General features: G+C 39.6%; 1 protein-coding gene across 4 annotated transcripts in view; it reads right to left on the bottom strand.

Annotated features, from left to right (window-relative positions):
* VMP1 (vacuole membrane protein 1) overlaps positions 1–13,680 on the bottom strand; it is a 551,238-nt gene that overhangs the window by 173,213 nt on the left and 364,345 nt on the right. The window lies entirely within an intron of this gene.

Here is a 13,680-nt window from a genome sequence, read left to right as displayed (position 1 = left end):
TAAAAAACGAATGATGTTTATACCATAAAATATATTTTAATATATATAAATGAACCCTAATACATGTAAACTAACATTTGAAATACATAATATGTAAAATATAAAAAGAAAAAAGAAAACCACCGGTGGAAAAAATATCAGGGGAACGAAATGAGAGTCCGTGGTAGGCTTTAAAAATGTATCCAAATCAAAGTTCATTGGTTAAAAATGCAAATGAAAAAATGTATAAAAATCAATTGAGAGCATGGAAAGCAGCTGAGTCAGTCTATGTGGCTGTATCAATGTAACTTTGCATCAATGTAACATTCGAAATAAAAGTTCCGTGGGTGGCTGAAAGGACAATCTGCATCAAAATGGAAAAGTCAGTGCCATAAATGATTCGTCTTACAAGTTAGACTCACCCAGAATACGAAGCTATTTTCTGTTCTGCTTCTCTCTTACACGCTGATCTACAGACCACCCGGTAATCCGTGCATCTGATTGGAACAAATCATCACGTGACCCCGCACACGCTGCACAATCCGGCAAACCACAGTACACGCTGGAGCGATACTGTTCACCTGAAAGGTAATTTCCTATCTATCAAGGGTCTAACGTGTTCACATCGGATTTACTACACTTGTACACGGAGAAGCAGAACAGAAAATAGCTTCGTATTCTGGGTGAGTCTAACTTGTAAGACGAATCATTTATGGCACTGACTTTTCCATTTTGATGCAGATTGTCCTTTCAGCCACCCACGGAACTTTTATTTCGAATGTTACATTGATGCAAAGTTACATTGATACAGCCACATAGACTGACTCAGCTGCTTTCCATGCTCTCAATTGATTTTTATACATTTTTTCATTTGCATTTTTAACCAATGAACTTTGATTTGGATACATTTTTAAAGCCTACCACGGACTCTCATTTCGTTCCCCTGATATTTTTTCCACCGGTGGTTTTATTTTTTCTTTTTATATTTTACATATTATGTATTTCAAATGTTAGTTTACATGTATTAGGGTTCATTTATATATATTAAAATATATTTTATGGTATAAACATCATTCGTTTTTTAATACTAACTCTGCATTTGTTAGTTTTATTCTATCCTCTATATTAGCAGCTTTCATTAGCGCACCCTGTATTTGGTTTTTAATAGTTATTGTTCAGAGGTATTTTGGAACTAACCTCTTTTTTTCAGGGTAGCCATTTTTGTGCTAATCCACAGACCTCCTTTTTTTCCTCAGTAGCCATATCCTGTAATGTGATTTGAAATGGCCGCCCAGATGTACTCGGCGCTACAATATCACGCACCTCCCGAGCGGGAGATGCAGGTACTGATACGTGAGGCGAGTTAGTCGGCATAACTCTCCCCTCGTTGTTAGGTGAAATATGTTCAGTTTGTACAGATTGACCTTTATTTAAAGTAGCATCAATACAATTAGTACATAAATTTCTATTGGGCTCCACTTTGGCATTAGCACATATAGCACATGTATCTTCCTCTGAATCAGACATGTTTAACACACTAGCAATAAACTAGCAACTTGGAAATGCTTTTCAAGTAATTTACAATAATATGAAAACGAACTGTGCCTATAAGAAGCACAGAAAAAATTATGACAGTTGAAAATAAATAAGTTATAGCATCAAATCTTTGTAAGAAATATACAATTTTAGCAAAGGATTGTTCCCATTAGCAAAGGATAACTAACCCTGGCAGCAGAAAAAATACACAAATAAACGTTTTTTATCACAGTCAACTACAATCTTCACAGCTCTGCTGTGAATGATTACCTCCCTCAAAAAAAGCTTTGGAGATCCCTGAGTTCTGTAGAGATGAACCGGATCATGCAGGAAGAAAATGAACCTCTGACTGAGTTTTTTGATGCGTAGTAAAAGCGCCAAAAATGGCCCCTCCCCCTCACATATAACAGTGAGAGAGATCAGTAAACTGCTTTAATTTAAACAAAACTATTGCCAAGTGGAAAAAATAGTGCCCAAAACATTTTTTCACCCAGTACCTCAGAGAAATAAACGATTTTACATGCCAGCAAAAAAACGTTTAACCTCAATAAATTAATTGTTATTTAAAACCTATTGCAAGTCCCTGCAAATTAGGTTAAGTCTATGCATACAGTATAAATCCAGTGAAGTACCATTCCCCAGAATACTGAAGTGTAAAATATACATACATGACAGCCTGATACCAGCTACATCTACTGCATTTAAGGCTGAGTTTACATTATAACGGTATGGCAGGATTTTCTCATCAATTCCATGTCAGAAAATAATAAACTGCTACATACCTCTTTGCAGATTAATCTGCCCGCTGTCCCCTGATCTGAAGTTTACCTCTCCTCAGATGGCCGAGAAACAGCAATATGATCTTAACTACTCCGGCTAAAATCATAGAAAAAACTCAGGTAGATTCTTCTTCAAATTCTACCAGAGAATGAATAACACACTCCGGTGCTATTATAAAATAACAAACTTTTGATTGAAGGTAATAAACTAATTAAAATCACCACAGTCCTCTCACACATCCTATCTATTCGTTGGGTGCAAGAGAATGACTGGAGGTGACGTAGAGGGGAGGAGCTATATAGCAGCTCTGCTGGGTGAATCCTCTTGCACTTCCTGTAGGGGAGGAGATAATATCCCAGAAGTAATGATGACCCGTGGACTGACCACACTTAACAGGAGAAATGTTAATATTTGTAATCCAAGTGGAATAAAGTCAAACAGTGACGTATGATTCCCAAAGTACCTCAAAGCCAGACAAGCCAGGCATCCACCCCTAACAAAAAATAGCCACAAGACACGTTAAAGCATGGAAAGGAGGAGCCGTATAACAGCGCATATTCACAGGTATATCTGCCGTAGAAGCGTTCCTTCAAGCAAGAGAGAGTTAACAATTGTACCTGTATTTTTTCACGCGACTGCTCCTCCTGCCTTCACTGTTTCCATAACGTGGGGTCTTCCGGGGTAATTCTGGACAAGCGGGGATCCCGTGTAGAAAAGAACTGCTGAGCACCGACGAGTCTGAACGCTCGTTTCACTCCTTCACTCAGTGCAGCGTGGAGCTTCTTCCGGGTGCCGACGTCACCTAGGTTGCAATGCCATTATATTGGATGCCGACACCATGTGGTCATATCCTCATTCGTTGATTCATTTGTCAATCACAGCAAATCTGTATGCCGCTGTTAAGTTGTTTCAAATAGTAACCTTTTTTGCAACATAAATAAGAAAGGCATTGTATATAACCTAAATGAGGATTATCAACAAATATAGACTGTATAAATACAGTTAAAGAACACACACACATACACACATTCACAATAATACAATCAGACACCAAAAAATATATATAGTTAAAATTAATATACGATTTTATTTGCCAAGTATATACTGATCAATTCATTTATAATACAATAATTCCAAAAGTGCTAATTAATTTTTATAAAATGCACATGTATGTATTTCATTAATTCACAAGAGGATTAGTTTGTGCAAATAGCTTTCATAAGGAAATAAAATTAATCTCAATATTTCCAGATAATAAATAGAGATCCCATTTTAAGCTAAAGGATAATATTGCAAATAGAGTTGGAAGTATTGGAATCAACCTAAAAAGGAAGCAAACTCCAATTTTTCATTCAACCCATTAGGGGATAGTGTGTTTAATTTATACATCCATCTCGTCTCCTTTTGTAATAGAATTCTATCAATATCACCTCCACGTACACTCAATTTGACTGATTCTATTCCAATGAAACAAAGTTCATCTGTTTTGGATCTATGAAACTGGGCAAAGTGTCTAGCTACTGGGCTATCAATGTTGAAATCTTTTATATTATCCCTGTGTTCTGTAATTCGAGAACGTAGTTCTCTAAAGGTTTTTCCCACGTAGAAATATTTACAAGAACAATACAAAAGCTATATTACTCCTTTAGTGGAGCAATTAATGAAATAATTAATTTTATATGTTACCCCAGTATTAGTGCTAAACGTCTTGGTTTTCTGCATAAATTGACAGCAAACGCAATGACTACAGGGTGAACTACCAACCATTTTTTGAGCATTAAGTTCTAACCAATTACATGTAGGAACTTTATTGAACTCGCTCTTTACGAGAAGATCTTTAAGGTTGTTAGGTCTCCTTGCTGTCATAAGTGGATAGTCTCCCACGTATTGATGAAGTGTAGTAATTTATTTAATTATAGTGTAGTGTTAGGTGTAATTGTAACTTAGGTTAGGTTTTATTTTACAGGTACTTTTGTCTTTATTTTAACTAGGTAGTTATTAAATAGTTAATAACTATTTAATAACTATTGTACCTAGTTAAAATAAATACAAAGTTGCCTGTAAAATAAAAATAAACCCTAAGCTAGCTACAATGTAACTATTAGTTATATTGTAGCTAGCTTAGGGTTTATTTTATAGGTAAGTATTTAGTTTTAAATAGGAATTATTTAGATAATTGTAGTAATTTTATTTAGATTTATTGTAATTATATTTAAGTTAAGGGGTGTTAGGGTTAGACTTAGGTTTAGGGGTTAATACATTTAATATAGTGGTGGCGACGTTGTTGGTGGCAGAGTAGGGGTTAATAAATGTAGTTAGGTTGCGGCGACATTGAGGGCGGCAGATTAGGGGTTAATAAATATAATGTAGGGTTCGGCGATGTTGGGGGCAGCAGATTAGGGTTTCATAACTATAATTTAGGTGGTGGCGGTGTCTGGAGCGGCAGATTAGGGGTTAATAATATAATGCAGGTGTCGGCGATGTCGGGGGTGGCAGATTAGGGGTTAATAAGTGTAAGATTAGGGGTGTTTAGACTCGGGGTTAATGTTAGGTGTAGTGATAAAAAGTATTTCCCCATAGGAAACAATGGGGCTGCGTTAGGAGCTGAACGCTGCTTTTTTTTGTAGGTGTTAGGATTTTTTTCAGCCGGCTCTCCCCCATTGATTCCTATGGGGAAATCGTGCACGAGCACGTTTAGCCAGCTCACCGCTAACGTATGCAGCGCTGGTATTGAGGTGAGATGTGGAGCAAAATTTTGCTCTTCGCTCACTTTTTTGCGGTTAACGCTGGGTTTGTAAAAACCCGTAATACCAGCGTTGTCTGTAGGTGAGCGGTGAGCATAAACTGCTCGTTAGCACTGCACCCCTCCTAACGCAAAACTCGTAATCTAGGTGCAAATTAGCAAAACCCTGTACAAAAGTGCTCTTCTAACAGATTGCAATATATCCTAATGTATTTAAGTGAGCAAAACAAACCACTTAAATGGACATGAAATCCAACATTTTTATTTCATGATTCATATAGAACATGCAATCTTAAAACTTTCCAATGTACTTCTTTTATCTAATTTGCTTCATTCTCTTGGTATCTGTTGCTGAAGGAGCAGCAATGTACTACTTGGAGCTAGCTGAAAGCCAATAACAGGAGGTATATATGTGCAGCCACCAATCAACAACTTCTGAGCCTACTTAGGTCTACGCATCCTTTTCAACAAATTATACAAAGAAAATTAAACAAATTAGACAACAGAAATACATTGGAAAGTTATTTAAAATTGCTCTATCTGAATAATAAATATCTCTTTAAGATAACTCTGATGCTTATTATTCATAAATATAATCATGCAAAGAACAAGCAGATAAAATGTCTTTTGCAAGGTAAATCTGGCGGTTTCTCATAGCTTCTGTAATCAACCAGTGTTAATTTAACCCGTGTCTGACTCATTCTTAATTTCTCACTTTAACACATCCTGGAACATCTAACAAAATGTTTACGTACGAACCTAACATACTTTCCTCTCCAGTTCATCTGCAACTATCAAGAAGGGTGTAATAAAATATTTGCGTGAAACTAAACTACTTTGAATAATTACAATAAGTACAATTTGCAAAAAAAAAAAAAAAAAAAAAAAAAAAAAGAAACATAGAAAGTGGCAGAACATTAAGAAAAAGTTTGTCTAAAGCACAATAATCATACCAGTCTGTCAAAGCTTCTCCGCACCCACCATCTGACCTGCAAAACTCTTTACTGGTTTCTTATACAAAGGCCAACATCAGTACCTCCTTTTCTTTATAAACCATATCACATTAAAGGGACATGAAACCCAACAATTTTTCTTTCATGATTCAGATAGAGAATACAATTTTTAACAACATTCCAGTTGACTTCTATTATCTAATTTGCTTCATTCTTTAGATAGCTTTTGTTGAAGAAATAGCAATGCACATGGGTGAGCCAATCACACTAGGCATTTATGTGAAGCCACCAATCAGCAGCTACAGAGCATTTTTAGATATGATTTTCAACAAAGGATATCAGGAGAAGGAAATAAATAAGTTAATAGAAGTAAATTGGAAAGTTGTTTAAAATCGCATGCTCTTTCTAAATCATGAAAGAAAAAACTTGGGCTTTATGTCCCTTTAAAGTAAACTGCTATAATGCATATGACAAACGCCCTACTGTGTGTAATCACAGCAATAAATCTACATTTAGATTCATTTTCTTATGTAATTTGCATTTGAGCCTCTGTGTGAAAATGTTATCTTCATTTTCTGAACGAAGTGATCAATAAGTAAATTGTGTTGCATTTGAATAACATTTTTAATAAGTAACCCCTAATTATTTTTGTAATAAACTCCTAATCTTACTACTTTAATATTTAATCAAAACCTGTTGTTTAAATAGAAATATATTTTAAAACGATGACGAAGTTTTTTGTGTTTTTCATAGATCTAATCTATTTTGCCATTTCAAATAATATGATTTTTATTCATAACTGCTATACTTGTTTAAAAAGATAACACAACAGATTTAAGCAAATATATTGTGCTTAAAAAGGACTTTCTAATTTACTTTTATTATCTAATTTGCTCTGCTCTTTTGGTATCCTTAGTTGAAAAGCTTACCTAGGTAGGCTCAGGAGCAGCAATGCACTACTGGAAACTAGCTGCTGATTGGTGGCTGCACATATGTCGCTCATCTGATTGGCTCACCTGATAAGTTCAACTAGGTCTCGGTAGTGCATTGCGTCTAATTCAACAAAGGATACCTAAAGAATGAAGCAAATTTGCTAATAGAAGTAAACTGGAACGTTGTTTAAAATAGTATGTTCTGTATGAATCATTTAAAGGGACAGTCTTCGCAAGAATTGTTATTGTTTTAAGAGATAGAGAATACCTTTATTATCTTTATATTAATACACGTTTTACCTTTGTGATTACCTTGTATCTAAGCCTCTGTTAACTGCCCCTCTTATTTCCGTTCTTTTGACAGACTTGCACTTTAGCCAATCAGTGCTGACTCCTAGGTAACATCACGTGCGTGAGCACAGTATTATCTATATGACACACATGAACCAACACCCTCTAGTGGTGAAAAACTGTCAAAATGCATTCAGATAAGAGGCAGCCTTCAAGGTCTAAGAAAATAAAATTTCTGCTTACTTGATACATTTCTTTTTTTCCGGACATGGAGAGACCACAACGTCATTTCAATTACTAGTGGGATATTCACTCCGCCAGCAGGAGACAAAGAGCACCACAGCAAAGCTGTTAAGTGTCACTTCCCTTACCCATAACCTCAAGTCATTCAGCCGAAGGGAAATGGAAAAAGAAGATAACAAAAAGGTGTAGAGGTGCCTGAGGTTTAGTAAAAAATATTGTCTAATCTTAAGGGTGGGGTCGTGGACTCTCCATGTCCGGAAATAAATAAATTTATCAGGTAAGCATAAATTTTATTTTATTTCCTAAGACATGGAGAGTCCACAATGTCCTTCCAATTACTAGTGGGAACCAATACCCAAGCTAGAGGACACAAAATGAACAGGGAGGGAGAACAAGACAGGCAGACCTAAACAGAAGGCACCACCGCTTAAAGAACCTTTCTCCCAAAAGAGGCCTCAGCCGAGGCAAAAGTATCAAATTTGGAAAAAGTATGCAGAGAGGACCATGTTGCAGCCTTGCAAATCTGTTCCACAGAAGCTTCAATTTTGAAAGCCCAAGAAGAGGAGACAGCATTAGTAGCCTGTAGGTAGCATTTTAGAACACGCACAACATCCAAGTTGTGCAACAGACGTTCCTTATGAGAAGAAGGATTAGGACAGAGAGAAGGAACAACAATTTGCTGATTAATATTTCTATCGAAACCACCTTAGGGAGAAACCCCAACTTAGTATGAACCGCCTTATCCGCATGAAAATTAAGGTAAGGCGAATCTCACTGCAAAGCCAAGAGTTCAGAAACATTCCGAGCAGAAGAAATAGCAACAAGAAACAAAACCTTTCAAGATAACAGCTTAATATCTATGGAATGCATTGGCTCAAACGAAGCCTGCTGCAAAACTCTAAGAACTAGGTTAAGGCTCCAAGGAGGAGCAACCGGTTTAAACACAGGCCTGATTCTGACCAGGGCCTGACAAAAAGATTGAACTTCTGGCACATCCGACAGACACTTATGTAAAAGAATAGATAATGCCAAAATCTGACCTTTCAGATAAGTGACTGACAACCCTTTCTCCAGGCCTTCCTAGAGAAAAGACAAACTTCTAGGAATCCTGACCCTACTGCAAGAGTAGCCCTTCGATTCACACAAATAAAGGCATTTACGCCATACCTTATTGAAAATTTTATGAGTAACAGGTTTGCGAGCCTGGAGCATGGTATCAATATCCGATTCAGAAAACCCACGCTTAGCCAGAACTAAGCGTTCAAACTCCAAGCAGTCAGCTTCAGAGAAACGAGATTTGGATGGAGGAAAGGAGCCTGAGTTAATAGGTCCTTCCTCAGAGGTAACCTCCAAGGAGGAAGAGATGACATCTTCACAAGGTCTGCATACCAGATCCTGCAAGGCCAAGCAGGAGCTATTAGAATTACAGACGCTCTCTTCTGTTTGATACGAGAAATGACTCATAGAAGGGAACGCCAGAGCATCTATCAGAGCGGCCTGCAGATCTCATGACCTTGAACCGTACCTTGGAAGCTTGGCGTTCTGACGAGACACCATCAGACCTAACTCTGGCACCCCCCACTTGAGGGTTAGCCTGGAGAACACCTCCGGATGGAGAGCCCACTCCCCGGGATGAAATGTCTGTCTGCTCAGAAAATCCGCTTCCCAGTTGTCCAATCCTGGAATGTGGATAGCAGATGGAAAACAATTGTGAGCTTCCGCTCACTGAATAATCCATGCCACCTCCTACATAGCTAAGGAACTCTGAGTTCCCCCCTGGCGGTTGATGTAACCCACAGAGTTTAGACCTAAAGTGTCTCAAGTTTCTCAGGGTTCCGTCCTTCAAAATGGAAACCATTCGTTCCATTCTTCCCTTGGTCCAAGAAGGTCAGTTCATGACGACCATAGACCTGAAGGACGCAAATCTTTATGTTACTATCCACAGGGATCATCACCAGTTCCTGAGATTTGCTTTTCTAGACATGCACTTTCAGTTTATTGCTCTTCCTTTTGGCCTTGCCGCAGCTCCCAGAATTTTCTCAAAGGTTCTGGGGGCTCTCTCTTGGCAGTTGTCAGGTCTCGGGGAATTGCGGTGGCGCCTTATCTGGACGACATATTGGTTCAGGTGCCATCTTTTCAACAAGCAAACTCTCATACAGAGATCTTGTTGGCTTTTCTACGTTCCCACGGATGGAAACTGGAGAAGAGTTCCCTTGTTCCAGCTACAAGGGTCTGTTTATTAGGGACAATCTTAGATTCCCTATCTATGACGATATTTCTGACAGAGGTCAGAAAATCCAAGCTTCTCTCCTCTTGCCTCTCTCTACAGTCTACTGTTCGGCCATCAGTGGCTCAATGTATGGAGGTAATTGGTCTGATGGTCGCTTCCATGGACATCATTCCCTTTGCTCGATTCCATTTGAGAGCTCTGCAATTATGCATGCTCAGACAATGGAACGGAGATCATTCAGATCTGTCTCAGAGGATAGATCTTGACCAGTTGACAAGAAATTCTCTCTCGTGGTGGAATTCTCATGATCATCTGTCTCAGGGCACATGCTTCCGGAGACCTTCCTGGGTGATTGTGACAACGGATGCCAGCCTTCAAGGCTGGGGAGCAGTATGGGACTCGTTAAAGGCTCAGGGCCTATGGAATCGGGAGGAGTCTGTTCTCCCCATAAACATCTTGGAGTTGATCCTTAGCCTGGTTTATCAGGTTCTAATCGGACAACATCAACTCTGTGGGTTACATCAACCGCCAGGGGGGAACTCAGAGTTCCTTAGCTATATAGGAGGTGGCATGGATTATTCAGTGAGCGGAAGCTCACAATTGTTTTCCATCTGCTATCCACATTCCAGAGTTGTCCAATCCTGGAATGTGGATAGCAGATGGAAAACAATTGTGAGCTTCCGCTCACTGAATAATCCATGCCACCTCCTACATAGCTAAGGAACTCTGAGTTCCCCCCTGGCGGTTGATGTAACCCACAGAGTTGATGTTGTCCGATTAGAACCTGATAAACCAGGCTAAGGATCAACTCCAAGATGTTTATGGGGAGAACAGACTCCTCCCGATTCCATAGGCCCTGAGCCTTTAACGAGTCCCATACTGCTCCCCAGCCTTGAAGGCTGGCATCCGTTGTCACAATCACCCAGGAAGGTCTCCGGAAGCATGTGCCCTGAGACAGATGATCATGAGAATTCCACCACGAGAGAGAATTTCTTGTCAACTGGTCCAGATCTATCCTCTGAGACAGATCTGAATGATCTCCGTTCCATTGTCTGAGCATGCATAATTGCAGAGCTCTCAAATGGAATCGAGCAAAGGGAATGATGTCCATGGAAGCGACCATCAGACCAATTACCTCCATACATTGAGCCACTGTGGATAGTAACAAAGATTTGCGTCCTTCAGGTCTATGGTCGTCATGAACTGACCTTCTTGGACCAAGGGAAGAATGGAACGAATGGTTTCCATTTTGAAGGACGGAACCCTGAGAAACTTGAGACACTTTAGGTCTAAAATGGGTCGGAAAGTTCCCTCTTTTTTGGGAACCACAAACAGTTTGAATAAAATCCCAGACCTTGTTCTCTTACTGGAAATGGAACAATCACTCCCAGGGAGGAAAGGTCCTGAACACACTGTAAGAATGCCTCTCTTTTTACCTGATCCGCAGATAACCTTGAAAGGAGAAATCTGCCCTTGGGAGGACGAGATTTGAATTCTATTTTGTAACCCTGAGATACTATGTCCACACCCCAAGGATCTGGGACATCTCGTATTCACGCTTGACAAAAAAGGGAAAGTCTGCCCCCCACCTGATCCGATCCCGGACCGGGGGCAGATCCTTCATGCTAACTTAGTCTCAGTTGAGGGTTTCTTTGATTGCTTCCCCTTGTTCCAAGACTGATTGGGTCTCCAAGAAGACTTGGACTGCTCCTGCTTAGAAGAGGGAGATGAAGGCTTTGGACCTTTGAAGTTACGAAAGGAACGAAAATGACTTTAACGTCCTTTAGGTCTATTCTTCTTGTCTTGTGGTAGAAAGGACCCCTTTCCACCTGTAATTTCAGAAATCATTTCTGCCAGACCAGGACCAAACAAGGTCTTACCTTTATAAGGTAGCGACAGAAGCTTGGAGGTAACATCAGCTGACCAAGATTTTAGCCACAGAGCCCTACGGGCTAGAACAGTGAAGCCAGACATCTTGGCTCCCAGTCTAATTTGCATGTTAGCATCAGAGATAAAGGAGTTGGCTAGTTTGAGAGCCTTAATCCTATCTTGTATCTCCTCCAACAGAGTCTCTTCTAAAATCAATTCAGACAAAGCATTGCACCAATAAAATTCTGCACTTGCTACTGTGGCAATACAAACTGCAGGTTGCCATTGAAGACCTTGATGAACATACATCTTCTTCAAATAAGTCTGCAGCTTTTTGTCCATGGGATCCCTAAAGGAACAGCTATCCTCAATAGGGATCGTAGTTCTCTTAGCCAGGGTAGAAATAGCCCCTTCTACCTTAGGCACCGTGCGCCATGAATCTCTAATGGAGTTAGTAACAGGAAACATATTTTTAAAGACGGGAGACGGGGAAAAAGGTATCCCTGGCTTCTCCCATTCCTGTGTGATAATCTCCGTCACACGGTCTGGAACAGGAAACACTTCCACAGAGGAAGGAACATCATAGTATTTGTTAAGCTTACTAGATTTCTTAGGATTGACAGCGACAGGAGAGTCTGAGTTGTCCAAAGTAGCCAGTACCTCCTGTAGAAGTAACCGAAGGTGTTCAAGCTTAAATCTAAAGTTTACTTCTTCAACATCAGACAAAGGAATTATACTGTTCGAATCTGAGATTTCACCCTCAGAGGCTACTGAGGTATACTCCTCATCAGACTTATGAGGGAGGGCAACCTGCGTAGCAGCAGACGGGACAGACACCTTACACTCTAAAAATGTTTTAGATTTCCTCTTGTGCTTCCCCATCATGGGAAAAGCAGATAAAACCGCTGATTCTGCAGAGGATATCTTTGCAGCAAAATCTGATGGCAAATAAACTCCTCCAGGAGACTGAGAGGAACTGCAGGGCACTGTATATGAGGCTGTGGAGGCTTGGGACGTTAGAGGAGAAAGCTGTGGCATTGCTTGAACAGCATCATCCTGAGAGACATTAGGTTAAGAAACAAAAAGTTTATCTTTACATTTCAAAGTAGTTTCTAAACATGAAGAACAAAACTGCATAGGTAACACAATTTGGGCCTCAAGGCACAATAAACATTTATCCATAAGAGCAGACTCCTTTTCCATGTCCATACGTAAAAGAATTCCCAATGATTAAAGAAATGACTGATATATGAAAATGACACTGTCACTTTAAGAGAAAAAAACGTAATCTCTTCAGAGCAATATTCAAAACAAATAAAAAGGCGCCTCTACACCTCAGGCAGACTGAGGTGCCTTATCTTAACCTTCAATTCCCAAATTGTTAGGCAAGCAGCTGTACATCGATTGAGAAAACAATCCGACACCAAGAAGCTGTCCAAAATAACGCCGCTCCTCTCAGGAACTCATTCGGGTGAGGGAGGGGTCACATGACCGGCAGAAAAAGAAACCGCGCAGCAATAACTAAAAGTGCGCGTTTCTAGTAGCAACCTCCTAGTAAAAACTTGATACAACAAAATAGAGTCCAACAATCGCATTTCCTAATAAATAAAATTCACAATAAACTGAAACTTTTATATAGAAAGCCTCCGAGAAAATAATCCATAACCGCATGGAAAGTTAACCCCTTGGTCTCAACACATACATAAAGTGCCTGCACCCTGCCCAAAAGGAAAATCTTCTCAAGTGCAAGTTTCCAATACCTAGAAGACAAAAGCACTTACCTGCAAATCCAGCTGTCGGGCAGGAAGACAGGTCACAAGGCGTGACAGGACACCTACTCCTATCAGAGACCTGCAGAAAAAGAAAGAACAGAGTAACCAACTCTGGCTTTCTATACAATGGGCAGCAGACATGTTAGAAAACCAAACAAGGACTACCTCACAGCTTTCTAACTACTTAAAAGCCACCACTAGTCTTACTCAAGAGATTGCCGTGGACACAGCTAAATGCAAATCCTTGCTTGCAGGGAAAAGTACTCGAAAAAGGAATCCATTCTTCAGACACTGAACTTCATCTCCTCCCATTGACATAGGCAAAGAGAATGACAGAGTTATAGGTAAGGGA

Source organism: Bombina bombina, chromosome 3 (assembly GCF_027579735.1).
Source record: "Bombina bombina isolate aBomBom1 chromosome 3, aBomBom1.pri, whole genome shotgun sequence".
Classification (NCBI taxonomy): Eukaryota; Metazoa; Chordata; class Amphibia; order Anura; family Bombinatoridae; genus Bombina; species Bombina bombina.
Note: the sequence above shows the minus strand (reverse complement) of the source record. Positions and strands in the feature narration are given on the sequence as shown.